The sequence below is a fragment of the Dromiciops gliroides genome, chromosome 3 (genome assembly GCF_019393635.1).
Source record: "Dromiciops gliroides isolate mDroGli1 chromosome 3, mDroGli1.pri, whole genome shotgun sequence".
Classification (NCBI taxonomy): Eukaryota; Metazoa; Chordata; class Mammalia; order Microbiotheria; family Microbiotheriidae; genus Dromiciops; species Dromiciops gliroides.
The window spans coordinates 664,670,198-664,690,521 of record NC_057863.1 but is presented as its reverse complement, the minus strand read 5'-3'; the positions used below and the strand labels follow the sequence as shown (position 1 = coordinate 664,690,521).

Here is a 20,324-nt window from a genome sequence, read left to right as displayed (position 1 = left end):
GCTGGAATAAAGGGTCAAATTGCTCTAGAGTCCCAAAAGAAATAAACGACTCAGCGACTCAGTTTCCCAAGTTTTATTGCAGGACTGTGAGTGACCACAGGGAGGGAATCATGGAGGTGTCTCTGGAATAGGGAAAGATAAGACAGTTATATTTATACCATGGATAAATTGATCACCAGTCTCATAATAATCTCCACTTTAGGGAGGTACAGGGGTGGGCTTCTCCTAATTGGGAGTTCCTGGGGGCTTGAGCCAACCCCAAAGGTGGGTGCCTTTTTCTGTGGAGGTGTGTTTTGGGGGGCTACCAGTCATAAGGTGAATGTGGGGACAAATTTGATCTTTTCTGTACGTCACCTTTTCATTCCCTTGTCTACTTTCAATACCTTTTCATTTATCAGTTTGAATTTCTATACCCTGTCTGTGTATCATTGTTATTGGTAAGGTCTCTATGACCTGCCTCTTTCTGTTCTTCTTGTGGGTGCTGATTCATGTGGGTAATGAGAACCTAGTCCCAGACTTGTATTAATGAAGACTCAAGTCTGGAGTTACCCATGAAGGGGTCTGGATCCCTTTTAGAGCTCATACCTAAATTGGAACTTGGGTCTCAGGTTTTGCTGTTAACCCCTTGTGTGCCTGCCCTGGAGGAACGTGGAGACACAGGACAGAAGCCTGGGCCTGGACCAGGAAGAGCCAAGTTCAAGTCTGGCTTCAGACACCACTAGGTGGGTGACCCTGGACCAGTCACTTCCCCTGCTTGCCCCAGTTTCCTCCACAGTAAAATAATGACAACAAGGAAGGAACAGATGGATAGGGAAGAGAACGTGGTGCACAGAGACAGCTATACTGTTGGATGAACAACTCTGGATGACTCAGCTATTCTCAACGAGACAAGGAGGCACCAAAATCCCAGGGGACTATGGAGGAAACTGACTCTACCCCTCCAAAGAAAGAACTGCTATGGATGCAACGCACTGAAGCAGGCTCTTCTCACTTTCCTGCATTTTGCTCCTCTGAAAAATGATAAAGGTACTAATGTTTTCCATCATCACAGGTGTAGAACCTACATGTAAATGCTTGTGGACTCACGGATGGGGGAGCACAGGGTGGGAAAGGAGATAAAAAAGAACCCAACACTATCAATAAAAATGTTTATTACACCAAAGGTTAAATTCAAATTTAAAAATAGCTATCTAACGAAATTCAGAATCTTTTAGAGATCTGACAAGTAGACTTTATCCAGTTTTTACATATGAATCTCAGATACAGTCAAAACAGAAAAGTAGAAGCTCTTCTTCTACTTTCTTTCTTCTTCTTCTTCTTTTCTCCTTATGATGATTATTATTTTTCTTGACATTATTCCATTCCCTCTCTTGTCAGGGGAGATTCCACTTCAGAATTTCAGAGTCCTAGTTATGGGTTGAACGGCAACACAAACACGAACTCAAAACAAAGCTGTCTGGATTGACCACCGTTGTCATAACTGCTAAGGAATGTGGATGTCCCTTTAAGGAGTAAAAGAGTGAAGAGGTTGTGCCCATATGGCCTTCTTTAAGACAGGACTGAGACCATTGTGATATTGTCTAAGAAAACGATTCCTAACCTAGTTTCATCATTCTTTGTATCGTTTGCCTCATTGTCCACCCCCATGCCATTAGGAGAAACGGAAGCATCTGCCTCAGCTAGCTGCTAAGAGATATCGAGGCCAAATCCCTTACTCTGTTCATCCTATGGCATCTGAGATGATTACAGGAAGCTGCCACCAAAGAAGAGGGAAGAAACTCTCTATATGGTAAGGGAGGATAAAACGTGGCCAGACTTCATGACAGTTGCAGACAAAGGTGGTGCAGACCGGCAGCTGTGCTGGGTTAGGCTCAAAGTCAGCTAGGTGGGGTGTGTCCACTCCACGTGTCTTCCTGGGGAAGTTAAATCAGTACAATAGTACCTGGGCCCTTGCCAAAGTCCTTCTCCCAGACTTTCCCAGGACACTCTACCACGTGCTCATGGTCAGACTCAGGAAGATATCGATTCCTGGTCCCACAAGGACTGAAAGAGTATGTTCCAATAATCAAAGCCTCACATGGATTTCAGAGTCGAAGATAATGATGATGACCAAAATGGTGAATTGGTTTCTTGACTCGGGATACAGCAACAACATATAATCCCCAAGAATACCACAGCTATGTCATTATTATCACAGAAAAATAAAGGACAAATGGGAATTCTTTGTTTGTTTGCTTGGAGGGGAGAGGTGAGGTAGAAGAGGGCATGAGTAAAGGGTTATGGGGTGGGGAATACAGAAGGTGTCTGTAGGTCTTGTCCACTTAGTTTTTATACTGAAAGGATTGTTCTCCTGTCTCATTGAGGAGACAGGTATGGATAAGGGCCTCTGTCACTGAGTAAGGGTCACAGTGGGCAGAGGGGTGGCGATCTTCAAAGCAGCCCTTCTTGTCCTGCCCAACCATCCTGATCATTCAGGTGCTGGTGCCATGGTTGGCTACTCTAGCAGAGAATTCGTTGATGTTCGATGTCTCATGGAAACCTGTCAGGCGATGGTCATCATCCTGACCCCCTTTGGGGTCTTAGGCTCGGATGTGATACTTGTGTTGCTTACTTTGTCTCTAGATGGCTTCTTCAACAACCTTTAGACCATCCTCTTCTGGCCTGGCCTTGCTGCTGAAGTCAGGAAGGCAGCCAGTTCCATTCGAGTTTCCAGGGATTGGCTTGGGATGGAACGTCCCAGTCATTCCAGAACCTTCACACACTCGGTGGAGGATGAAGCGACAATCCAGAGGTGATCCCCCATTTCTATCCCTTCACACGGTCCTATCTGGAACTCCCACTGAGCGGGCATTAAGTCAGCATCTGTCCCCCCACTTTTGACTCCAGCCAATAGGCAAGTACTGTAAGGAGCTTCTGCTCTATCTCTTCCATAGGCGTGACCAGCTCCCACGCCACAGTAAGAGGGACCCTGGGGCCCAGGAAACCACTGGAAGGACAACCAAAAGGGCGTCCATCTGTTCCCATGAGAGTATACTCTTGCTCCATTCCAAACCAGGGTTTCTGGTTGGTCACCATATCCGTTATCCTCTTAAAGGTATGCCTCAAAGTGGTCGTCTCTGCTGGATTGCAGTTATACATGAAAACTTCACAAAGAAGCAGTCTGTTGGGGTCCCCTCTGAAGGGGTCTCAGAACAGAGCAGCAGGAATAAGGTCCATATCACTGTTAGAGCCTTCAGACTGAAAAGTGCTGGAGCCATCAAAATCCCATTCAGGTAGTTCATCAATGCTCTTTGGTTCACTGTCTAGGGTGAGAGTTCCATAGAGCAGTCCCTCACCAGTACAATCAATCCTGTGCCTTGAAGGGTGCAGAAACAAACTGTCAATGTCGAAGGTGTGGGACGATCTTTCTGCAGGCTGGCAGGCAGGTGATCAGGTTGGCAGCTCTAGCTGTGGTTGGTGGAGATGGCTGTGGCTATAGCCAGGACAGCAACTTCTATTCACAGTGACTTCCAGATCTCATTAGAAAGAAAATGGAAAGAGTTATTTTCAACTTCATGAGTCAGCTATAGTCTCTAATCTTTCAAATATTGAATATACAAATGAAACTTATTTAGCATCTTCTGGGGATGAAAACCCAATTTTCATCAGGATAAATGTTCTAGAGAGGAGCCTATCCTGGAAATGTCACTGAGAAAGATAATGTGCAAACAGCAAAGATTAATTATCTAATTATATATATATATACATGTAGACAGACTTCACCATTTATACTATGTATAAGGCAGGGGAAGAATTACGTATTTTGAGCAATATGAATAAGATGATGAATTTACTTCTGTTCTAATGAAATCATTTCTACAATAGAGCCTTAACAAAAAGCAAGTCAGCATTTCAAAAAGAACTAATTGACTTCAATGTTAATTGCCATTAAAATGGGAGATGGAGGGAAAAGAAAAAGGATGAACCTGGCTTGACTGTGCATTAAGTAATAATAGGTTGAAAGAGTCCATTCTAGGGGGCACCTAGGTGGCTCAGTGGATAAAGCACCGGCCCTGGATTCAGGAGGACTTGAGTTCAAATCTGGCCTCAGACACTTGACACTTACTAGCTGTGTGACCCTGCTCAAGTTACTTAACCCCCTCTGGCAAATAAACAAATAAATAAATAAATAATAATAATAATAATAAAAAGAGTTCATCTGCCTAAATAAAAGGGAGCAAAATCATCCGACTTAGTCATGAAACCTCATATGGCAAGCAACTTCCTTCCTTTCTGTAAAACTAGGCATAGAGTAAAAGACAGGGCCCTAAACAACATTTCCCTCCTGAGGGGCAGTTTCAGGAGCAAGGAGGAGTCATATCTTTTCTGGGCCTCTAAACTCTGAGAAAAACCCAAGTTGTGAATTAAAATGTGGGCAGCTTTGGAAATGACAGGAGGAGGACGGAGGGCCACTTTGTCCTTCTAGCCAGGACTGTCAGTTTTGTAGACACACACTCCAGAAGGCACCGATTTTACAGAAAGATCAGGGAATATTCAGAGTGGCTGCCCAGCTGGACTTTACAGGGATAAAACCTCCTCTCTTGATCACTTCCCACGCACCCATTGCACCACCCTCCATTTTGTCAGTAGCCAGGGAAGATAGAGGACTAATAATTTCTACATCTCCAAACTGAAAATATATTAAGTTTTTTTACTTCTGCAATTCCGGAAAGAACCAAAGCAAGAGTTCTCAACATTCCAGAATGAGGGTGAGTGGATCTTTATGTAATCATTTAAGACTGGAAATAAAATTTCCCCTTCATGAACTTTACTTTCTAATTGAGAGAACCCAGTGGTAATTGTTGTTGAAAAAATCTAAAGCATTAACATTCTTTAATTTGAAATGGTACCATCTGGCTTCAATTGTTCTGATCAATGTATGTCTGACTGAGCATTGCCCAGGACTCTAAAGGTTAACTTAGTCTAACAAAGGAAAGCTCAGAAAGGATTCAGCCAGAATATTTATATTGATGCTCTGAAAATTACTGTTTTATGTCAACACTAATCCTGAGTTGCTTTTTTCTTCTGATTCTTCATGATGAAGTAAAAGAAAAAGATAGCATTATGAAAAAAAAAATACTTTCCATCAGGGAGGTAAAAAAATTGATTAAACCTTGATATCCCACTTTAAAGATCACAAGAAAAAAAACCCACACACATTTTGATTACTTCAGAATGAATGGAATTTTGAGATTATCCCATGATTAACCTGTTGGCAAAGTCCTATTGATTTTGGAGGGGGGAGTTTCAGGGTCTAGGAGAATGAATCATATATTGTTATAGTGTGGTTATATCTTTTTATTTTCCATTTATCATGTTTTATAACATAAGTTCTTAGAAGCCCCTTGCAGTTTAGCTGTATGAACTAGAAAGCCCCTATGGAGGGTGACCATCAGTGGGCTTTTGGTCTGCTTAAGCAGCCACTGGCCATGGAGAAGCAAATGTTTGGAATAAAACTCCATGCCCATCTCAGAGAACAAAATACGCACATTCTCCAGTGCCCCATTCTGAGACAGTCAGATGTCTATAGCTTGAAGTTTCTGGAAACTGCAAAGTCAAGAAAGGGAGACTGTGCTTAGTTGTTCACAGGTTATAAAATGTTAGAAGCTCATAATGTTAGAGGTGGATCGACACCTAGCCCTTACAAGAACAACTTAAGCACATTAAATGGTTCTAATTAATTCATTCAGATTTATTCACTGGTTCATTTGTTAATTCCGCACCTTCTATGGATTCAATTCTGTTTTACCGATTGATTTGTGAAGCTTACATTTGAAAAGGTATATTCTGGTACTTTGGACATGACAAGGAAATAAAATTTTATCCTCCCAATAAAGGAAGGGAAGAATAGACTTAAAATGCTGGAATGACATACAATCAGGAGATTCTAGAATACCAGAGGTCAAAGAAACCTTAAAGATCTTTTGGCTCAAGCTTCCCATTTCAAGTACTCTTTCATTCAGTCTTTTTACCTCCATTTTCCTTTTCCTGACTTCATGCTAAGGTGTAAGGATAAGAAAGAGAGATGCTACTGAAAAGAATCGAATATCATACAATCTACAAACCATAGAATGTCAGACATGGAAAGGCTCTTAGAGGTCATTTGCTCTAAGGCCTGCATTGAACAGTCAGCTTTTGTAAGACTGCTTATCAACCTCACATCTCACAACCACTCCATGGTAATTATGACACATAAACCAACCCACCACCACAGAAGCTTGCCTGTCTATTTTTCTAGTCCACAACCCAGTTTACAAAGAGACTGACCATAGAGGGGATAGGATGGGAAAACGGCCCTATTGAAATCGACAGCAAAAATTCATTAGGATGAAAGTTTACCTCAGGCTAGCCTTGTGTCCCTATCGGAGACACACGCGATCTCTTCATGAGGCTTCTGAAATCCAAAGGGAACAAAAGAGGACCCATTTTAATAAACAGTTAAGGCTGCATGGTAGAACCTGAGTCGAATTTATAATGTCATTGAACCAAGGAACTTTATCTGCTGTAAGTCCTCTATTTTTAGCAAGAAAGGGAAACATGTACATTAAAAATATGTGTTCTTTCTGTTCATGCATGTGGGCAAAAGACTAAGGAATTCTTTTATGTTTGGGCACATTCACCAATGATTTCTTTCTCCCCCTTCATAAATTCTTTGATAATCACGCCAGACTTGGAAGCACTTGATACTGTCCAAATCACTTTCTGATGTTTTATTCCTGCCCACAGTCACAGGAGCCTGTCTGCTGCTCCAGTCACACTGTGGCTTGGCAGAAGAGAGTAATGCCACACTTTGAGATGTTGGGTGTTATTCTAGTCCTACTTCCTGATATTTAAGATGAGGAAATTAAGTCTGTAGAATTTGAAATCCTCTTGCCAATGGGAAAACAGCTAAATTGGAAGAGCTATGTCTGAATCCAGCCCCTCTGCCTGCCCACACTCAGAACTCTAGCTGAAAATCTGTGGACAGGACTCCAAGAAAGAGAGTAAAAAAAAGATGGTGGCTATACAATTAAAACCCATGTACAAGACAGGTCTTACCGTAAAGAAGGAAATCCCCAGCATCCGCAAGTGGCCTCTTCAATCGATGATTCCGAAGGTCCGGTTTTTTCCTCATCATTATCTAAAAATAAGAAGAATTCAGGGAGGAAAACACTGAAAATTACCCCAATGATTAGCAAAGGTTAACAAAATAACTCATACTTCAGTTATATAAACACAAGTTTAGCACATGTGGTGTAGTATCATGAGCTCTGTATTAAAGGTCAAGAATATCAAGGGAATTAATGAAAAAAATGGAAAGGATACAGCAGCAATCATCTAAACTACTTGGTACTGGCTAAGAAATAGTGAGGGTGATCAGGGGAATGGGTTAAGCACTCAAAACAGTAAATGAATATAGCACTCTCCTGTTGGAGAAACCCAAAGACTAGCATCCAGGATAAAAACTCACTATTTGACAAAACTGCTAGGAAAAGCAGAAAACAACATGGCAGAAACTGGACATAGACCAGCATCTCATACCATTCACCAACGTAAAGTCAAAATGAGTACAAGGTCTAGACACAAAGGCTGATACCATAGGCAAATTAGAAAAGGAAGGAATAGTTTGCTGGTCACAACTGTGGAGAAGGGAAGAATTAATGAGCACAGATGAGATAGAGAACATTATGAAATGCAGAGTGGATCATTTTGACTACATTAAATTCAAAAGTTTTTGCCCAAAGGAAATAAATGCAAACAAGATTAGGAGGAAAGCAGAGGGGCAGCTAGGTGGCACTGTGAATAGAACACTGGGCCTGGATTCAGGAGGTCCTGAGTTCAAATCCAGCCTCTGACTCTTGACACTTACTAGCTATGTGACCTTGGACAAGGCCCTTAACCCTCATTGCCAAGGCCTAAAAAAAAAAAAAAAAGAAGGAAAGCAGAAAGCTGGGAAACACCTTTTATAGGCAGTATTTCTGATACAGGCCTCATATTGAGAAGATATAAAGAATTGCTTCAAATATCCAAGAATCCATGTCATTCCCGAATTGAGAAATAGTCAAAGGATATGCAGAGGGAGTTTTCAAATGATGAAATTAGAAGTTTAAGCAACCACATGAAACAATGTTCTCAATCACTACTGATTAGAAAAATGCAAATTAAAATGACTCTGAAGTACCACCTCCCACCTATCCAGTTGGCTAATATGACAAAAAAGGACAATGACCAATGGTGAAGAAGATGTGGGAAAAACGAACACTGATGCACTGTTGGTGGAGCTGTGGACTGATCCAACCTTTCTGGAGAGCAATTTGGAACCCTGGCCAAAAGGTAAAGAAATGAACAAAAACAAATTTGTGCATGGCCTTTGACCCAGCCAATACCACTACTAGGACAAAAATTTCCCCAAGAGATCATAAAAAGAAAAAGGATACACATGTACAAAAATATTTATAGCTGCTTGTTTTGTGGTAGCAAAGAATTGGAAATTGAGGGGATGCCCTTCAATTAGGAATTGGCTGATCAAGTTGTGGTATATGAATGTAACGACATACCATTGTGCTGTATGAAATAAGTAGATGGGTTACAAGAAAGACTTATATGAATTGATGCTGAATGAAATAAGCAGAACCCAGAGAACATTGCACACAGTATCAACAACATTTTATGATGGACCACTGTGATCAACTTAATTCTGCTCAGCAATACAATGATCAGAGGCAATGATGGAAAAGGCTCTCGACATTCCGAAAAAGAACTACAGATACTTAATGCAGAGTGAAGCTTAATATTTTCACTCTTGAGGTTACTTTTTTGTTCTTGTTCTTATTATTTCTTGCCTATTTTCCTTTAGTTCTGATTAACGTGGAAATATGTTTAACAGGACAGTAATATATAACCTACATCCAATTGCTTTCTGGCCTCAGGACTGGGGAGAAGAGGGAGGCTGGGAGAGAAATCAGAAACTCAAAAAATATCTTTATATATAATGGAGAAAATAAAATGATTTTCAAAAAAGAGCATAAGCACATTATTAGGAGCCAGGAGCCTGGGAGTCTCCACTCCATGCCTGAAGAATCTCTCTGTGCCTCCTTCTTTGCACTTATAGATGACAGCAGGTTTGAAAAGATAACCTCCAAGGTTCCTTCTTATACTAACACTCTGTGACCACAAACAAAACAGTGATTCCTCCATGAAAATATTTCCTTCAGCCGACCCCTAACTTAACAAGGTCCTCTTGCTGGTATTTTTCATAAGCAGCACAAAAGAAGACCAAGCAAAGGAGGTGATTATCTACACAGAGGTCATTCCTTATCCAGGTGCCTGATTTGCTGGACAAAATCCAGATACAAGGCAATTCTAAATTAACTCTGTCACCACTCCTAATATCTCTGATATCTTTCTTCTATTCCCTTTGGCTGATCTTGAGCTACCCAATTTTTATTGAATGTCCTATGAACTGAGGCCACGATGATTCATTCTTACATGAACTGCATGCGTTGTTCCACAGCATTTGAATTGCTGATAGTTGTACCACTTCCTCATTGCTGCATCTTTTATTCTTTTTTTCTTGCACCTTTTCATCTTTGACCTGAAAATTTTCCAATGAGATTTTCACAACTTAGATTCTTGAGTCTGAAATATACCCCTCCCCCATTCACTCTACTCCCTGCTCCTCAGTAAAAACGATACTACTTATTCAGGCACAATCTGTTTACATGCAAGTTGCCTGTCTAGCTAATATGGCCTTGATCCAACTTCAAAGACATGGTTACTCTACCTTTTAGGAAGATGTAATTCTATTTTTAATGGAAAAGATGAACATCAACCATGGAAAGAAAAGTATTGAATGACCTCAGTGTTGTGTAATTGTACAAAGAGAAATGACCAAGAGGAGATGACTTCCAGCTGGGAGTATATATCAGGGAGAGTCCATGAAGGAAGGACAAGGTTTGCAGAGGGAGAGAGGAGAGACCTGACATTCCACGGGGAGAGCTGTGTGTGGAGGTTGGAGAGTGTGGCAGTACAAGGGGCATTTGGCAAAGGCAAGTAAGGCGAGCTGATTGCGCTATTAGGATTTCAGAGTGGCATCATGAAGAGTAATTCTAGAAAATCCCTGTTGGGGGTCAGTCTGTGGAAGGCCCAGAATCTGCATTTCATTTCCCTAGACAACAGGGATGCGTTGCCACTTTTTGAACTGGGGATTGGCTATGACCTTAGTATTCACGGAACCCTTTCTGGTATAATAGCAGAACAATTCGCTGTCAGCAATCTTTGAGAAATCCTGCAGAATTACCAAAAGTCTGGATAACTGGAGATGTTCCCATTTCCCTAAGGGGCCATGTAGTTTTCACCTCTAGAAATTAAAACCATCATGAATTTTGAAAATTATCTTGAAATGGATGGCAAGTGAACTATTAAGGAGGAAATCCCTGATCAGCAAGAACCAACATGAGCTATCTGAAGATAACCCATACAAAAATCATTGATCACTACCTTCTCGCCTCATAATAATTTTTTATTCTCCTTCCTTAAAACCTTCATTTATACCATCAATTTCACAGTCCCCAAATCCACAGTTGATAATGCTTTGTTTCCATGTTCTTCCTACCCCATTGCCTTGACTTCATTAGTTCCACTGCCTTTGTACATTAAAATGGAGTAATGTTATACACTCTGGAAATTCGAAAGTACAAGAGCTATAAAATAAACCTTAATTATCCTTTGGCTCAAGCCTCCCATTCCACAGAAATCTGTCATTCAGTCACTTCACCTCCTTTTTTCCTCTTCCTGATTGATGCCTAGGTGCCAGGATAAGAAGGAGAGATGCTACTGGAAAGCTTAAAATGTCATACAATCTACAAACCATAGAGTATCAGACATGGAAAGGCTCTTATCAGTGGTTTGCTCTAAGGCCTGCATTGAAGAGTCAACCTTTGTAAGATTGGTTATCAAACTCGCATATCACACGCACTCCTTGGTAATTATGACACAGAAGCTGAACCACCACATAAGTTTGTGTGTCTGTTTTCCTGCCTCACAATCCAGGTTATAAAGAGCCTGACCATAGAGGGAAAAGAATGGGAAAATGGTCACATTTACATTGACAGCAAAAGTTCATTCACATAAAGTTTACCTCAGGATAGCCCTGTGTCCCTATCGGAGACACACGCGATCTCTTCAGGAGGCTTCTGAAATCCAAAGGGAACAAGAGAGGACCCATTTTGATAACCAGTTAAGGCTGCATGGTAGAAACTGAGTCAAATTTTATAGTATCATTGAACCAAGGGACTTGATCTGCCGTAAGTCCTCTTTGTCTAGCCAGATGGGGAAACATGCACTTTAAAAAAGTACGTCCCCTTGTGTGCATGCATGTGGGAAAATGACTAAGGAATTCTGTTCTGTTTGGGCGCATTCCCCGAAGATTTCTTTCTCCCCCTTGGTAAGGTCATAGATATTGACCCCAGAGTTGGAAGGCACTTGAAATTGTCCCAAGCACTTGCTGCTGTTTCAGTCCTGCCCACAGTCACAGGAGGGTGTCTGCTCATCCTCCCACTGTGGCTTGGCAGAAGAGAGGAATGCCACCCTTTGAGATGTTGGGTGTCATTCTAGTCCTACTCCCTGGTGTTTCAGATGAGGAAATTAAGTCTAAAGGATTTGGAACCCTCTTGCCTATGGGCAAACAGGAAAAATTGCAAGGTTTGAACCCAGCTCTTCTGCCTGCCCACACTCAGAACTCTAGGTGAATGTCTGTGGACAGGACTCTAAGAAAAAGAGAAAGGAAAAAAAGATGGTGGCTATAAATTAAAACCCGGGAGGACCAAACCATTGTATTCAGTTCCTTTTTGGTTGTGCATCTACAAGACAGGTCTTGCCTTAAAGAAGGGAATCCCCAGCATCTGCAAGTGGCCTCTTCAATCGATGATCCTGAAGGTCCGTATCGTTCATCATCATTACCTAGAATTAAGAACAATTAGGTGAGGAAAACACTGAAAATTACCCCACTGTTTAGCAAAGGAGAACAGCAACTTGTCACTCACTCTTATAAGCACAAGTGTAGTACGGGTGGTGTAGTATCATGACCTCTGTATTAAAGGTCAAGAATATAAAGGGAATTAATGAAAAAAAAAACGCAAAGGAAGGTGTCCCCGCTGTACCAGTTCTAAAACTACATTATAAAGTAGCAACCATCTAAACTATTTGGTACTGGCTAAGAAAGATAGAGGAGGATCAGTGGAATAGTTTAGGCACACAAAACCCAGCAATAAATAAATATAGCACTCTTCCTGTTTGATAAACCCAAAGACTAGCCTCCAGGATCAAAATTCATTATATGACAAAAACTGCTAGTGAAACTAGAAAACAGTAAGGGCGGAAACTAGGCCCTAGCCATACATAGACCAGCATCTCATCATCCCAAAAACCAAAGTAAAGTCAAAATGGGTACTAGATCTAGTTATAAAGGGTGATACCACAAGAAAATTAGAAAAGCGAGGAATAGTTTGCTTGTCACAGCTGTGGAGAAGGGAAGAATTAATGAGCACAGATGATATAGAGAACATTATGAAATGCAGAGTGGATCACTTTGACTACATTAAATTCAAAAGGTTTTGCCCAAAGGAAATCAATGCAAACAAGATTAGAAGGAAAGCAGAAAGGTGGGAAACAATTGTTAGAGGCACTATTTCTGATAAAGGCCTCATATTGAAAAGATATAGAAAACTGAATCAAATATCCAAGGAGACACATCATTTTCCAGTTGAAAAATGGTCAAAGGATATGAACCCGCAGTTTTCAGATGATGAAATTAAAACTGTCTATAGCCATATGAAAAACTCTTCTCAATCACTACTGATTAGATTAATGCCAAGTCAAATGACTCTGTGGTACGACTTCCCATCTATCCAGTTGGGTAATATGACAAAAAAGGATTCAGTGACCAATGTTGGAGAAGATGTGGGAAAACTGGAACACTGATGCACTCTTGGTGGAGCAGTGAACTGATCCAACCATTCTGGAGAACAATTTGGAACCCTGCCCAAAAGGCTTTCCAACTGTGCAGACCCATCAAAGCTATCTATTGACATAGGAAGAAAATGCTCTCAATCACGTCAGTGGAGAAATGAAATTAAAACAACTCTGAGCTACCACCTCACACCTATCAGATCGGCTAATATGACTACAAAGGAAAATAACAAACATGGGAGAACCTGTGCAAAATTTGGAGGAGTAATGTATTGTTGGTGGACTTCTGAACTGATCTAACCATTCTGGAGAGCAATTTGGAACTATGCCCAACGGGCTATGGGGACTGTGTATAGCCTCTGACCATGTAAGCAACACAGAACCAGACCAAGCAAATGGGGATGAATGTCTAGATATAGATCGGTCCTTAACCACATGCCTGTTTTGCTAGACAAAATCCACCGACGTGGCCATTGTAAATTAACTCTATCACCACTCCTAATGTCTCTGATATTTCTCTTGTTGACCCTTAATCTGATCTTGAGCTACCTGAATATTACTGCATCTCCCATCAGCTGAGGCCATGATCATTCCATCTTACATGAACTGGATGACTCTTGGATTTCTATGGCAATTGTACATCATTCTGCTTCTTTTTTGTTGGTAATCTGAAGTCCTGAAATATACTTACTTCTTTCCTTCTGCTTATTGTCTTCGGTTTGCAATCCTGTTTTTCGCTCGGGGTTTTCCTGAAAATTGTCAACAGAATTCCAATGAGATTTTCACAACTTAGATTCTTGAGTCTGAAATATACCCCCCATCTCTGCACTATCTGCTCCTCAATAAACATGATTATTACTCATTCAGTCACAATCTGTTTATATGCAAGTTGCCTGCCTAGCTAATAGGACCTTGATGAAATTTCAAAGACCTGGTAACTCTACCTCCTTTCAGGAAGATGTAATCCCTTATGAGATGGGAGAGATCAACACCACCAATGGAAAGAAAACCATTGAATGACCTTAGTGTTGTGTAAGATTAGAAAGAGAAATGACCAGGAGGAGATGACTTCCAGCTGGGAGAATATATCAGGGAGCCTTCATGAAGGAAGGACAAGGTTTGCAGAGGCAGAGAGGAGAGGTCTAAGATTCCAGTGGGAGAGCTGCATGTGGAGGTTGGGGAATGTGACAGTACCAGGGGCATTTGGCAAAGGCAAGTAAGGCAGGGAGACTGCACTACTAAGTTTTCAGAGCGGCATCATGGAGAGTAAGGATTGGAAATCTCAGTTGGGGGTCAGTCTGTGGAAGGCCCGGAATCTGTGTTTCATTTCTTTTTTTTCTATTTCTTCACTTTTAATTTTCATTTTTTAGCATTTTTCCCAAGTTACATGTAAAAAGATATAAAAAATATTTTGAAATTGATTTTCAAAAACTTTGTTTTCCAAATTTTCTTCCTCCCTCCGTCCTCAACCCTTCCTGTGAAATCAAGCAAGTCAATATATTTCATACATTGGCAGGGGCAGCTAGGTGTCTCAGTGGATAGAGCACCGGCCTTGGAGTCAGGAGGACCTGAGTTCAAATCCAGCCTCAGACACTTGACACTTACTAGCTGTGTGACCCTGGGCAAGTCACTTAACCCCAATTGCCTCACTAAAAAAAAAAAAAAGAAGAAGAAGAAATGATGAGCAGAATGCTCACAGAAAAACCTGGAAAGACTTATATGACCTGATGAAAAGTGAAATGTACTATATACAAAACAACAGCAATATTGTGAGATGATCTGCAGTGAATGACTTGGTTGTTTTCAGCAATGCAATGACCCAAGACAACCCTGAAGGTTTTATAAAAAATGCAGTCCATCTACAGAGAGACAACAGAAGGTATCTGAATACAGATTGAAGCATAATTATTTTTGTTAGTTCCTTCATCTGAAGTTTTGTTTTTCTCTGTTTTCTTTCACAACGTGGCTAAAGTGACCTTACTCTCATCAGAACTTTCTCAAGGAACAAATAACATACACACTCAATTGGATGGAGTAATGTATCTAACCCTGCAGGAAAGACTGAGAATATACATTTGGAACCTACCTCCTTAACGCAAAATATTTTAATACACTTTATAAACCCTTCTGTCCTCCCCTCCAAAACTTTCAGATTGTTGAGCCTAGGTAAAGGGGTGTCATTTAAATGACCATTTAAAGAGAGGAAAATAGTGGAACAAAAACTGTGTTTCTATGCCCATACAATACCGTGCATTTGGGGTGAACATGAATTTCTTTGGTTGTCTGAATTCTCCAAAATGGCTGTTTCTTGAGTTCCTCTTTTAGAACACTTCTCCGAATGAGAAGCCTAGAAACCAAAAGACAGTCTCATTGAGTTTCATGTCCATAGAACAGAAATATGAGTAATTCGAATAGGTTTTCCAAAAGCTCTTTTGCTAGGGTACTATTTAATTACCACAAGAATAAAAATTCCTCAACTCAAGGAAAAAGTCAAAAAATCAAATTCATTTTTTAAAAAAGTCAAAATCATTCTCAAGTTCTCCAGGTATGCTTTTAGAAATGCCATGAGGCCCTCAGAACAAAGCGTAGCAATGGATCACTGACCAAGAGAAAGCAATTTCCCTTTCACAACAACCAAAACTAGTCAGGGAAATGTTAAACTTGAATGAAATTTTCCACCCAGAAGAGTTAACAATCTTTCCATCACAATGAATGGAGGAAAATGCACTTACTTGATACTTGGTTGGCTTTTTGCTAAAGCAAGATCAATTTCATCTTCATGCCAACCTTTTATCTTACAATCATTCACAGAAATTATCTCGTCAAATAGTTTAAGGCTGAAATGCAGAGAGAACATTGTTCACATTTTCATAAAACAAAGGGTAATATATCATCTATATTTTCAAGCTTCAAAGTTTCAGAAGTGTACAAACAATACTGTGTACACACACACACACACACACACACACACACACACACACACACAGACCCCAAAACAAAGAAAACCATGATCTCTCCCAAAATTCCTAATAGATTCTGAGGGCTTCAGGAACCTTCCTAACTTACCACTATACAAAATTTTATGGCATATCTTCAGTTGGAATAAGCTATACATTACTCCAAGTGGGATGGCATGCAATCTCCCTCCAGAGCCATGATCATATCCTTTACATCTCCTTAGGACCCTTCTGAACCCAAGCTCTATTGGCAATGCCTTTAGGAACCCAGCATCATCTCCATTTCACCAACAGCCATGAGAAATGAACTTTTCTGAAGGCTGTTCAACTCTCAAAGTCCAAAATGTTTGAGAAAACAAGACATAGGCATATACACTCTCCCATCATGACATTGTAGGTATTTCCCCCTGCTTGAGTGCATGTAGTATAAATCAAAATGCAAATGCCTTCACTGAGAAACAGACATCAATTTTGCCACTGAGGTCAAGTCCCATTAGAAGACAGGTGGTTAGGAACCTGCTATTTGATCACCTCCTGGAAGGTACTTCTGGTGACATTTATCAGAGTAATCAATGTCCTCAATGAACAAAAGCAAAAAAGAAGATCTCAGCCCTCAGCCTGGTATGACCAGGTTAGGCACAACAAAGGAACGCAAGAGGGGAAGGCATCAGAGGAACATGGCCAGAGCAAAGCAGAAAAGGTTCTTTTCTGTCTTGCCTGAATTGTATTACAGTTAGAGAAGATGGCTGACATTTTCCTTCAAGGAAAACATTTCAGATATTGAGGGTTAGAGTTTGGGGTAATTTGGGAAAATATCTATGAGAAAAAGAAAGCCAACTTAGTTAGACTTTAGAAATGAGAATCATTCTCATGCACATGGGCAGAGAATCTACAACTTGATATCATTTAGCCTTTATCCTATGGACTTGATTCGTAGGAATACTAGGCAACAGACTGGGATTTCTTCATGGAATCGTTTCTCAGACAACTGTTTGTGAGTTGTTTCTTGCACAGCTTTGTAGGTACAGATGAATCCTACTTCCAGGAAGCCTGGTCTGGGACCAAAAAGTGTTTTCTAGCCTAGTCAAACCCCAATTGTATCTTTAGATTTGTTTTCCTTGAGGAGATAGTTATTCCACCTTCTCAACTAAATCAAAGGACTGAAGGATGGAATGGATCAGAGAGGTTCCATAAAACTCCTGGAATGCAGGACCTTGCAAATGAGATCTATTCTAGCAGCAGATGTATGTTCAGGTAACAGACCCTTTGGGATCATCTAGAGGATGTTTACTGAAGGCTCTGTCCAATTTCAATGGTTGTGTGATAAGGAATATTATTAGGAGAGATGACTTGAAAGGGAGGACTTTATACAGTCATTTTCAAGACCTTTAATTAAGTAGGAGTGTTAGGATGTGTGCGTGCGTGTGTATCTGTGTGTGTGTGTGTGTGTGTGTGTGTGTGTGTGTGTGAATTTGCTCGAGAATGCACCTGGAGATGTGACCACTTACTAAAGTAGCCTAGTTCAAAGTCTTCCCAAGTTCTTACTACAAAGCCAATTTGATTCAAGTTACAAAATGTACTCCATGCTCACGTTTTCGATTTTGCAGCTGGACTTTCCTCGAATATCTTCGTGATTAAAATATGACGGTTAAGACATTTCAGATCCAAAGGGTGATAGAAAGCACAAAAATTGACCCCTAGTCCAGATCCATCTAGAAGTACAAAAACTCCAGGTGAAGCTTCACTTATTTCGCGAAATGCTAAGGATAGGCAAGCCGCACACATACGGGTCAGCTCTTTGGGAACTCCTGCTGTGTTAAGGGCTTGGCTTCCCAAATTTCATTGAGAAGTCAGCCATTGATAAAGCAGAATGAATGTATTCCTCCTACAGAATTGAAATCAATTCCAGAAACTCTCATGAGGTATTTTAATTGGCCCTTGGCTCTAAACATTCAAGGAGGAATCAAGATACTGGCCTTGTTGGCAACTAGGTGGGGCAGTGCATGAAGCTCCAGGCCTGGATTGAGCAGGACAGGAATTAAAATCTGGCCTCAGCCACTTGACACTAGCTGTGTGACCCTGGCCAAGTCACTCAACCCTCAGTGCCCCGCAAAAACAAACAAACAAAAAATGCTTGCATAGATAGACTCCACTTTAGAGGCAACTAGGTGGGGCAGTGGATGTTTGAAGCACCAGCCCAGAATTCACAAGGACCTGAGTTCAAATCTGGCCTCAAGACACTTGACACTTACTAGCTGAGTAACCCTGGGCAAGTCACTTAACCCTCATTGCCCCCCACCATGAAACAGGATACTGCCATTGGGATCAAAGAGTTTCCAATCTACTGGAAACATTGTTTTCGACAACAGCTTCCCAGGTGAGTCCACCAGAGACTATTTCATCAGATTTGTTGTTGATCTAGAATAGGTAGAGTGTTGTGGTTGTACAGTCACTCTTCTTGATCGAATTTAGACTTGTCTTTTTGGTTTTGTTTTTATTTGTTTTTTCTTTTCAGGGCAATGAAGGTTAAGGGACTTGCCCAGGGTCACACAGCTAGTTAAGTGACAAGTGTCTGAGGCTGGATTTGAACTCGGGTCCTCTTGAATCCAAGGCCAGTGCTTTATCCACTGCGCCATGTAGCTGCCCCCAAGACTTTTGTTTTTAAAGATACTGGAGTGCTTTGCCATTCCCTTTTCCAGCTCTTTGTACACATGTGGAAACTGAGGAAAACAAGGTGAAGTGACTTATCCAGGTCACACAGCTAGCTGGTGCCTGAGGCTACATTTAAACTCAGGTTCTCCTGAATCCAGGCCCCTCACTGGCACTCTACCCTACTGTACCGAGCCACTGCCCAGAGGAGGTAGAGTAGCCTTGGTTTATTCTGTAGTAGTTCCTGAGGCAAGGGAAGGTTGACAACAGGAAGTGTACTGTTGGCAGATCTAGACCTGGGGAGGAAGACCAGGGAATCTGCAATAGGCAGCTACCCCTTCCAGTAAACAGTGGGGAGGGGCTCTACTCGGCAGGGCAGTGAGGTGGAGACTGGATATTCCTAGGAAAATATTCTTCAAGGAAATTGGGGGCTAATTTTTATTATACTTTCTCTATCAATATGAGTGAATCATTTGGAATTTTCATTTGAAAAACATTGCATTATAGACACCTGAGTATGGGGAAACCATTGTTTTAGACACACCTGATGAAAAGAAATCTACATGGACTGCCTAGGAAAGTAATGCAAAGACAGTTTGCATGTATAACTCTACATATGAATGAAACACTTGTGCAAATATATACATGCATGCATGTGTGTTTTAAATAAAAGAAAAGAATAGAGGTGGAGCCCACTTCTAACAATTCATTGACAAAGAGAACTCACCAATGAGAGAATTCCCTTTACCAGTGCATCTCCAGACTTTCTCTGCTACACAAATTTGTGAGAGTGTCCCAGGACACTATGGATTTCATTGATTTGCCCAGGGTCACACAGATGCAGTGAGTGTCAAGAGGTGAAGCTTGAATGGATGTCTTCTTGGCTCAGACACCAGCTGTCTGTCCACTGCATGACACCTGCCTCTCATATAAAAGAAGTGATTATACAAAGAATTTTGCTACTCACTTGTTTCTATTTCAAAGGAGAATAACTTGATTGTTCTGGTATAATCCATATGGATTTCTAATCAGGAAGGTCGGGCCAAAGCTCTGTTAGCACTCTCACCAGGGCAGAATTGAGTCACAGAGATGCAATTGGTGACCTAAGAAAGGGAATGAAGGAGTCCGTGAGAATAAGGGAGAAAGTTTACAAAAGATTTATCTCTGCTATGCCAACCCTTTCCCTTTCAGTTCAAACAGTTGGTTGTTGCTGCCCAAAAAATCCCCACAGAGGTTCTCATGCAGAAAATGAAATACCATCTAGAAGAAAGTTCCCAAGGCCCAACACTAGTGAGGGAAACTCGGGAAAACTTGGTCAGCCTGAGGAACACCACATGATGGGTGCCTTCTATCTCCCCTGGAGCAAGGCACTCATCAGGAAAAGGAAGACAAAGCCTGACTGAGGCTTTCTTGTCACCCCCACAAATCGGGCCTTTTCCACCTTCTGGTTTTTATCCCTGGAAAACATCAGGAGAACATGGCTGAGAAGCCCTCACAATGGCAAGAACATGATTGTCCAATGGAATTCTTTGCGCAATTGTGGAAAGTCCAAATCGAGTCCACATTCTTTTGCTGGGAAGTAGTTCTTCGAAAGAATCTTCTGCAAAGACTCTGGACAATGCAATTATCTGGTCATGTGTTCACTAGAACATCCCTGGCTCCTCTAGGCCCAATCCTTTGGCTCCAGGTCCGATGAATAAATGGATTTGGAACGGTAAAGGGAGAAAATGC

General features: G+C 41.1%; 1 pseudogene; it reads right to left on the bottom strand.

Moving 5' to 3' along the window:
• Window positions 1–2,579: 2,579 nt before the first annotated feature.
• Window positions 2,580–20,324, bottom strand: part of LOC122748427 — a 36,288-nt pseudogene continuing 18,543 nt past the window's right edge.